At 51.3% G+C, this 10,139-nt stretch overlaps 1 long non-coding RNA gene across 1 annotated transcript; it reads right to left on the bottom strand.

Moving 5' to 3' along the window:
* Window positions 1–1,493: 1,493 nt before the first annotated feature.
* LOC139705149 (uncharacterized) lies at window positions 1,494–9,839 on the bottom strand. Its single transcript, XR_011707004.1, has 3 exons — window positions 9,162–9,839; window positions 2,620–2,802; window positions 1,494–2,094 (listed from the first exon to the last, which is right to left on the bottom strand). It is a non-coding gene; the product is annotated as an uncharacterized lncRNA (long non-coding RNA).
* Window positions 9,840–10,139: the final 300 nt, after the last annotated feature.

The following is a 10,139-nucleotide window of genomic DNA, read 5'->3' as shown; positions in this document are numbered from 1 at the left end:
ACAGAGGCCCCTGGTGCCTCCCCTGGGTAACCATCCTTCCCTTATAGCTCCCTGCCGTGGCCTGCTCTGGACACTGTATTGTCACAGCTACTGCCCCGTTGGCTTCTATTGAACCATCTTCCACAGATGATGGTGTAAAGCTGTGGCCTGGAGTCACCAGGAAACCACCACACGAAGGCAGACGCCGGGTGGGGGTGACTGGGAGAAAAGGGAGGGTCTGAGCGTGTCCCCCTCCTTCACATGAGCGTTGGCCTAAAGGCTGCCCCAGTCTTCACCACATGGACAGCTTCCGCTTCCCTGGCTTGGGAAGCTAGAGAACGGAGACTAGGGTGACCACACTGCCACAGAGTGGCGGCTGGAGAGCGGGGGCAGAAGTTCTAGAAGGTGAGAGCTGGAGAGGAAGAGACTCAAAATCTATGTCCACACTCAGCCCAAACCTCTGATTGAGAGCCGGGCACAGCGGCCGCGCCTGTAATCCCAGCAGCTGGGAGACTGAGACAGGAGGATCGTGAGTTCAGAGACAGCCTCAGCAGTTTAGCGAGGCCCTAGGCAACTCAGCAAGACCCACCCCAAAATAAAAAATCGAAAGGGCAGGGGATGTGGCTGGGTGGTAAGTGCCCCTGAGTTCAATCCCTGGCACGGGGCTGTGTGGGCACAGCAGGCTCCGAGCAGCCCAGGGAAGCGGGGGAAAAAAAAAACTAAACCAAAATTTGAGTTGCCTCCACCAAAAGGAGACACATCTACAGAATTTCCACCAAGTAAACTGTCTGTTCAAACAGATGAATTAATAGTCTCTGGAGGGTCGTAGCGGAATCCAGACTCCGGATAATATATCATTCACGATAACCAGGACGAAACCCAAGTCTTTCAATATTCAGAGAAACAGGGAAAAGTGGCCAAGAGAAAGGAAATCAATGGAAACGGACCCAAGCGAACCCAGATGCTGGATTGCGCGAAGAGCCCTGCAGACGGGGACCTCCTAAGAGCCCCCTCTCGACGCCGCTGTTTCAACGGCGTTAGATTTCTCTCTGATTTTTCCTTCTTTCTTCCTTCTTTCCTTTCTTTGGTGGTGCTGGGGATTGAACCCAGGGGTACTCTACCACTGAACGACATCTGCACCCCTTTTTAATTTTTTTAATATTTATTTTAATATTTATTTATTTAATATTTTTTTTAATATTTATTTTTTTAGTTTTTAGTTTTTAGTTTTCGGCGGACACAAATCTTTGTATGTGGTGCTGAGGATCGAACCCGGGCCGCACGCCTGCCAGGCGAGCGCGCTACCGCCTGAGCCACATCCCCAGCCCTTAATTTTTTTATTTTGAGACAGGAGCTCACTAAGTTGCCGGGGCTAGCCTCGAACTCGCAATCCTCCTGCCTCAGCCAAGCAGTGGCAATTGAATTTCAGCACGTGTGTGGAGGGGACAGTCACACCTCAGCATCCAGCAGGATGGATCTCACCTCTAGCCTCCCCGCACCTCCTGTCCCGCCCTTCTCTCGCCAGCAGCACCAGTGTCTGAGGCTCATCCTGCCAGCTCCTCTCCTCGCCCAGCCACCCATCCTGCCCAGTCGGCCCTGGGCGTCTCTAATCTGCGCCTCTTCCGGTCCCCTCACCGTGTGCTCCCCAGTGACAGGTGTCTCTAGGTCTCTCTAGTCTAGACTTGGTCTCACACAAACTAACTGCTCAGGAAATGCTTCTCAATGAATCTGAAAGCATAAGGGTTTGGGGACCAAGGAACCATGATTCCTCTCCCGTTAGACACCTGGAACAAAGGGCGTGTAAATGGCTTACGGCCCTGTGACTGCAGCAACCCATCAGGTGGCAGCCGCGCTGACGGGGGCTAATCTGAGCCCCTGGGCGGCCCCACAAGTGGGACATTCAGGTCCTCGCAGTGGGTGGGAAGGGGCTTCCTCGTGCCCCTCCCCAGGGACCCTCTTCAGACCTGCCCAGGAATGGCCACAGCCGACGCTCCCCAGATGGAGGGTCATACGTCCCGAATAACACAGTCTCAGGAGGCCCGTGTGGAGGCCAGGCGCCGTTGTCCAGTCAGGATCTGTTGGTCGGGTGAACTCTACTTTGAGACTTTCAAAGGCCTAATTGAAATGAAGTGAAAAGCCAATGTCCCTGAGCACGGGGCTGGGGACAGGCTGTGGGGCAACTAGAAAGAGCCTCTTCCTCGTCTTTTCCCTTCCACCCCCAGCTGCCTTAGGTCCAGCCCCGCCCCAGGGGTGGGCAGGAGGACAGGGCAGCTGTCCTGGCAGAGGTGCTGGGGCCACTGTGGCTTAGGCCAGTAGGCAGGGGACAGGCTGGCTGCCATGTCAGCCAGCCGGAGTAACAGAGGGTTGTGGTGAACTCCCGTGTCACCAGAGGGGGTGACAGGAGGTCCCAGAGAAGGCAGCGGGGTCCTTGACATATGTGATGGAAAGATCCACTTAGGAAAGCGAGGAGGACACCTTGAGGGAGAATGGAGGCCACCTGTCCACTGAGAAGCACTTTGGGGCTCTCAGGCCCTTCTTTTAAAGGGTCTTAGCAGGACGTGATGGGGCATGTGGGCTGGCACCCCCGCTGGTCACAGATGCTCTGGGGGGGTCTGGAATGGTCAGGTCCTCGGGTCCTACCTGACTGGTAGCTGATGCTGGCACAGTGCGCTGGCTCCGCCTCGGTGCTCAGCCTGTTCTGAAGACGCGTGGACTGGGGCTGATGAGCGGTGCCCGGGGGTGAACTTTCCAGCGATTTTCAGGCTGTGAGTGAAGATCCGTAGGCTTCCCCGAAACGTGGAAGTGACCGACCCGGGAGGAAAGCTGCCCGGGGAGGAAGGTGTGAGGGGCCCAGCGGAGGCTCTGGGGGAGGCCAGCCTCCTGCCGGACCTTTGCCTCCTTTCTACCTGGGGTTTATTTACTCTTTTATCCTGACTCATTCCCATCCCTTGTTCCTCAGCGTCCGCCATGAAGGGTGAAGGTCTGGCTTCCAGAATGGCTCTGAGCTGGACAGAGACAGCGTCCTCCTACTAAAGGAGACAGACAGGAACTGGTCAACGGGGACAGTTGTGGGATGGACTGGCATCCTTTGGTTGGTTTGCTTGTTTCTGTTTAGGCACATTCAGTGATTTACTGAGGAAGCAGAGACACACTCAAGGGAGATTGTGGGTCACCTCAAGACAATGAGAAGCAGCCCGGGGTCCCCCCATTGCCCCTCTCTCGGTGTGGAACACTGCAGTCTGGAAGATTCGCACTTGCACGTGGAGATTAAGAAGGAAGGGCTTGCCGGGCACCGTGGTGCACCCCTGGAATCCCAGCGACTCAGGAGGCTGAGACAGGAGGATCCAGGCTCAAAGCCAGCCCCAGCAACCTAGTAAGGCCCTGCCTGAAAATAAAAAATAAAGACTAGGGATGTGGCTCAGTGGTTAAGGGCCCCTGGGTTCTGTCCCCAGTTCCCAAAAAATAAGGCAAGGACTGAACAATGGGGAACAGCAACCAAAGTCCTTGGAGTGGCAACAGCCAGCGGGGAGGGGGGTGGTCGAAGGTCGGCCCCACCGAGGGTCTGCGCGTGGTTCTGTGGGAGCTGATCGGTGGCCAAAGGACTTCCCCACAGCCAGAGAAAAACACCCACAAGAGGGGCTGGGGCTGGGGCCCAGCAGTGGCACTGGCCTAGCACATGCGAGGCCCTGGGTTGGATCCTCAGTGCCACATAAAAATAAATAAAATAAAGGTACTGTGTCCAACTACAAGAGCAGAAAGGCCCAAGAGCCCTGGTTTATACTACAGAGGGGAACTTAGCTTAAATAGGTTTTTTTGTTTTTATTTTTTGAACAGGACTTGGACATCCTCTAGTGGCTTACACGAAGAGAAGTTCTTCTTTTTCCTTCTCTCTCTCTCTCTCTCTCTCTGTGTGTGTGTGGTCCTGGATCTGCAAACCTCAAGTGGGATGGGTTTAATTTTGATCGGAGGTCCATGATGTCCGCCCTTGGAGATCCCCACTGCGGGGGTCTTGGGGGACCCGCACAGGCCCTTCTGCCCAGGAGTCTGAGCCTGGCTCCTCCTCTCCCTGCTGGAGGGGGCGTACCTGCCCCAGGTTACCCCCCTGCTGGAAGACCAAGCAGGTCGCCCTGTGTTGGCTGAACACCAGTTTGTTGCTGGGTTGTTAAGGTCAGTGCAGGCTTCTTGGGGTTACCCTTGGGGACTTTGTGAGAAACCTCTCAGTTCCTTTAATCTTTTCCTCTACCAGTCGTGCCATCTGCCAGGATGGGCCGGGGTCTCGCGGACCACCTGGCTTCCCTTAGAAAGGCTGGGGACGTTCCCTTGTCCAATGGTCCTCCTTTATGCAGAATATGCACTGGGTGGCTCCTAGTCTCTGGGGCCTTCATAATCCCCGAGTGAGAGGTCGATGACTCACCAGAGTTGCAGTTCTCCTAGAGGAAACTGTCATTCCCTGGGTTCCAGCTGATCTTAGAGGGTGAGGGCCAGAAAAATGACCAATTTTCCCTCTTTATACTTTCTATTTCTTGTTTTCATTTTCAAGTCTCTGTTGTTGAATAGTCAGATCAGTTCCACTGTTTCTTTTTTTTTTTTTGGAGGGGTGGTACTGGGGATTGAACTCAGGGGCACTCGACCACTGAGCCACATCCCAGCCCTATTTTGTATTTTACTTAGAGACAGGGTCTCACTGAGTTGTTTAGAGCCTCACTTTGCTGAGGCTGGCTTTGAACTCATGATCCTCCTGCCTTAGCCTCCGAAGCTGCTGGAATTACAGGCGTGCACCACTGAGCCTGGCCATTAGTTCTTTTTAATGAATAGGGGTCAATATAGCCTATCTGTCCTGTAGATGTTGGCTATCATATTAAAATATGGCTTAGGTTGTTTCATTAGAAGTTATAATTCTGTAAAATGTTAACTTTAAGGAAAATAGATAACAAAGTTGTTGTTATTTATTCATCTATTTTTATGGTACTGGGGATTGAAAACAGGGGCCCTCTATCACTGAGCTACTTCCCTAGCCCTTTTGATTTTTTGTTTTGAGACAGGATCTTGCTAAGTTGACCAGGCTGGCCTTGAACTTGTGATCCTCCTGACTCAGCCTCTGGAGCAGCTGAGATCACAGTTGTGTGCCACTGAAAATGGTTTCTCAAAATAAAATTAAGAGCAAAGAAAATCCAGTGTCTATAATAGTTCTGAAAATATTAGATATCACAAATAAATTCCAATTAAAACGTTATTTTTATATCTTATTTTCTTGTCCTAAAAAATAAACGAAAAAAATTTTAAAAAGTAGAATGTGGGGCTGGAGTTGTGGTTCAGAGGTAGAGCACTGGCCTATCATGCGTGAGGTTTGATCCTCAGCACCACATAAAAATAAACAAATAGGGCTGGGGATGTGGCTCAAGTGGTAGAGCGCTCGCCTGGCAGGCGTGCGGCCCGGGTTCGATCCTCAGCACCACATGCAAACAAAGATGTTGTGTCCGCCGAAAACTAAAAATAAATAAATAAATAAAAATAAACAAATAAAGGTATCGTGTCCATCTACAACTAAAACCAAAAAAAATAATAATAATAAATAAATAAAGGTATGGTTTTCACCTTCAGCTAAAAAAACAAATGTTTAAAAAAACAGAGTGTACTTATTTGCAGATGTATTTCCTAGGTGATCAATGCTCAGTCGTTTTTGGCAGGGGTTCTGGGAATTGAAGCCAGGGGTGCTTTCCCACTGAGCCACACCCCCAGTGCTTTTTCTTTTGAGATACAGTGTGACTTAGTTGCCATGACTGGCCTTAAACTTGCGATCCTCCTGTCCTACAGTCACTGAGGTTACAGGCATGTGACACTGTGCCCATCCAATGCCCAGTCTTTTAACTGCCAGAGTAGCGTGGTTTGGAACACCAAGTGTTTGGGCACATCTAAATAGTTTTGCTGAAAGACGACAGTCGTCATACAATTAGGAGTACACAGATTGACGCTTGAGAAAAGCTCTCCTTACTAACAATTTTAGTTTGGAAGACATCATCTTGGTAGAGTGTTTTCCTAAGCTCTGTGTTTTAGAATGCTCATATACCTGGCAAACACAAGTGCATTCGGCATACAAGATCCTCACACTTACCTAGAAGTCCTCTATATATCAACTTAGCTTTTACTTTTGGAGGGAAATTCAGACTCCTCGGCTCCATAAGATCACTATAATTACAGGTCTACCTAGGCTAACAGCATGGACGAAGAACCACTTTAGACCTCTTCTAAGTTCAGGAAACAGTGTTAATGACCGTTCATTAACTCAATTAACAAAGACCCTTCCGGGCTGCTTGCAGATACCGTTGCTATTCCAGAAATCTCTTGTTACATAACCATCCTCCCCAAATGCCAGGACAGAGGCTCTTTTAAAGTCACCCTATCTGGGGAACAAGATATGTAATTCATGTCACAGAGAAAGAATGCATCTCTCTATTACTTAAGAGTTCTGAATAACAATGGGCTGGGGTCAGCTCCCAGCTTGCCCCCCATGCTCAAGGGCCTGGGTTCTGTGCCCAGCATCACAAAAGAAAAAAAGAAAGACAGAAAGAATTCTAAGAAATAAGGGAAGAAAGTGAAAAACCATGGAGAAGGAACATGTAAAAATACAAATGACCCTTAAATATGTAAAAATATGACTAAGTTAATTTATAAAAAGAAAACTTCTGATTATAAGTACCCTGAGATATGATATCCTACTAACTGACACAAATTCAAAACTTGGACCCTCTCCTCATCCATCAAGGCCAAGGTGGGTTTGTCCAGCTCAGGTGGGATACAAAGTGGGACAGTCTGGTGATGGGGAACATCTGTCACAACGACAAATGCTCTGAGCTTTAGCTGTCTGTGAGCCTCTGGGACTGCATCTCGAGGTCACTGCTGACCATGTCATTCCTTGCAGCACTGTTTATAAAGCAAACAATGGGAAAGATCCCACTTTCCCTCAATAGAGGGACAGATAAAATTGTGGACTAGTAGAAGACTGCACAAATATAAAGAAACAGGAAGAAGCTTTTGGGTCCTTCTTGACAATTATGGGGATAGCTAGAGGACCCTTGCTAAGGTGGACAACAAACAGTGTGTAAGCTAACCTGCTTTTGAGGCCAGATTAACCTGCATATGCATTTTAAAAACTGAAGAATACTGAGAAATTTCAAACCATTTGCTATGGTTTGAAAGTGTCCCCTAAATTCCAGAGGCTGAGGCGGATATAGGAGTGCAGACCTGTAATCCCAGCAATTTGGGAAGCTGAGGCAGGAGGATTGCAAATTAGAGGCCAGCCCCAGCAACTTAGCGGGACCTTATCTACACAAAAAATTTTTTAAAAGGGCTGGGGATTGTAGCTCACTGGTACAGCAACTGTGGGTTCTATCTCCAGTACCGCAAAAAAAAAAAAGAATGCTTGTTAATGACTACATTTTGCGGTATGACCTAAGTGGAAGCCCCTCGTGTACATAATTGAATTTGAATCAGTGAAACCAAATGTTCTCATCTGGGTTATTTACAAAAGTAAACTCTTAAGTGATGGTGTAAGTTTAGATTTACAGAAAAACTGCGACCATAGTGCACAATTTCCTCCCCGCCCTTCATTCCATTTCAGCCACGGCAGTCTGGCGCTGCGTGGTACAAGGCTAGAATAAACACTGGTCCTTCACATCAGCTAGACTCCAGGCTTTATTTGGATTCTCCCAGCTTCTCCACCTACATTCCTATTCTGTTCCAGGATCCAGTCCAGACCCCCGTGCTGCGAGCACTTCGGGGACCTTGTTATTGCACAGGCGTCCTCAGCTGATGCAGGAGGGCACTCCTGGGGGCCCATCTGTCACTCGCAGCTGGGAATGTGAGCTCCTGTTCACCCCTCCCATCCCTCGGTGCCTGAGGACTCTCTTAACTGAGGGATGTCAACCAGGGGTAAGAAGGAAAGACCTGAAGAATTGCCCATGGTACTCCCACCCCACGAGGGGCTTCCTGTGCGCGCCCCCAGAGAGCCGGGGAGAGAGGTGCTCATTCTCAGATTCCATCAACAGACACTGACTGAGCCTCTACTGTGTGCAAGGTCCTCTGGTAGATGGCATGGGGGGAAACACAGTTGAATAAGCCCTTCTCTCACTTTTAAGGGCTGCCATCCAGCCAGAGAGACAGCCTGACCCCCAACTCTGGAGGTGGGGCTGAGACACAGGTAACTGGGCAGAGACAGAGATGAGGAGATGTGCTTCACCTGGGAAGACTGAAGGCTTCCTGGAACACAGGTCTTTTGAACCAGGCCTGAAAGGAGGGTGGGATTTCAATGGTAACGGCAAAAAGGAACAGTGTTGTAACTGAAGGAACAGCAGAGGCCAAGGTGCAGAGGCGTGAGAGTTGAGGGCAGGTGCCCAGGACTCCTGGAGCTGAATGTAAGGGGAGAAGGGCCCCAGGAGGGCAGCGAATGCTGGGGCAGGAAATCCACCCTTCTCCAGCAGGTAGTGAGAAGCACCTCAGAGTCCCACACAGGGAAGATGGGAGCCATGTGACTTTTAGGGAGGAGCTTGTGGCAGTAGGACAAGAGGGTGAAGGATCACAGGAATGGAAGAGGATGAGGCAGGCAGAGCAGAGACGGAGATGGACAGTGGTTGGGATACGAGGATGGGGTGGAGGTGGGGTGACAGAGATCACAAGACAGAGGGACAGAAAATGGGGAGCTGATGCCAATCTATTGAAGGGGCCGGTTGCATCAAGGAATTTTGAGGTTGAAGGTGCAGGAGATCCCTCCCCAGAGGTCACACTGAGCCTGGTGCTCAGGTATAAATGAGGCATCATCCATGAAGAGGAAGTGGCAGAGGGTCCTCTGGGCAGAAGAGGAAGCAGATCACCCTGCTTCACAGGGGTCATGTCTGCAATGCCTGTCACCCACAGTCTATGACTCCTGCATAACTCCTGCATAACTCCTTAAGGATCCTTGTCCACAGGAGGTCAAAGCTTTTCCTGGGCTAATGACACCCCCATGTGTGCACCCCTCATAGAAATGGTCTCACTGCCTGCCCCCAGCTCCTAGTCTCCTGGACCCCAGCATGCACCGTCCCATCACAACCTGCTGCCACCCCACTCTCAGCCCCTTGCCCTCTGGGGCCCACATTTTCTAGCCACTGACAACTTTCCCTGCATTGTGTGGCTGGGAACCCCCTTACCTTCTGCAGACCGTGGTCTTCTCAATCTTCAGGTCTGGGCTCCCTATCATCCTAGGGACAAGTCACCACACAGGTCTTTCTCCTGCCCTCTGTGGTTCATCAGTTATGGGCCCCGGGGGGACTGTGAGCCTGGAGACCATATCCAGTCCTCTCCAGGGTTCCAACTAGCCAGCGCAGTGAATGAGCAGGAAGTATTTGCCTTAATTTGTCCTAGACTTCCCACTTTAAAGATTCAAAGGGAGCATTTTTCTTCCATCATTGTAGGCCCTCCTATAACGAAATCTCCTCACCCCAAACAGGGTCTTCCTGACGAGGGGCTCTTGACCTTTTGCACACTAGATGATATTGGTTAGAAACTTTCCCCACCTGGGCTGGCGGGGTCCTTCACGTTCCCAGTTCACACATTTAGTCCTCTATCTGTACAACAAATATTAGGCTGGTTTGTGCCAGGCTCTGTTGAGGACCTCAGGGCCCGGTGGAACACGTGGACGCATGCCGGCCTTGGAGGTAGGCATTAAACGGTCACCGCAAAGCCGAGCGTGGTGGCGTATTCCTGTAAACCCAGCGACGCTGGACGCAGGAAGATCGCAAGTTCGAGATCAGCCTCGGCAACTTAGTGTGACCCTGTCTCAATAAATAAATAAATAAAGCGAGCTCCCGCCCCTGCTCGCTGTGGGTGCCCGCTGGGCAGCTTCCGGTACTGCGCTGGGGCCAGGGTCCCGCCACCCGCGCGCCCAGCAGAGCATGATCCGCTCCCTCCGACGCCGCCCGGGTGCAGCGGGGGATTTTGGAGGCTGTGAGCCACCTCCCAGGGCTCCGCAGCTCAGTCTCCGCCGCGCGGCTCGGCCTCCAGGGCAGACCACTCAGGGCTCCCGGGCTCCGCAGCTAAGCCTCCTCCAGGAGCAGGGAGAGCGGCGGGGAGGCGGGGCCTGCACCTGGGGCGGGGTCTCAGCCAGGGGCGGGGTCTAGGGGCGGGGC

Source organism: Marmota flaviventris, chromosome 3, assembly GCF_047511675.1.
Source record: "Marmota flaviventris isolate mMarFla1 chromosome 3, mMarFla1.hap1, whole genome shotgun sequence".
In the NCBI taxonomy this organism is placed as follows: Eukaryota; Metazoa; Chordata; class Mammalia; order Rodentia; family Sciuridae; genus Marmota; species Marmota flaviventris.
The sequence above is the reverse complement of the archived record's forward strand: the minus strand, read 5'-3'. Positions and strand labels throughout refer to the sequence as shown.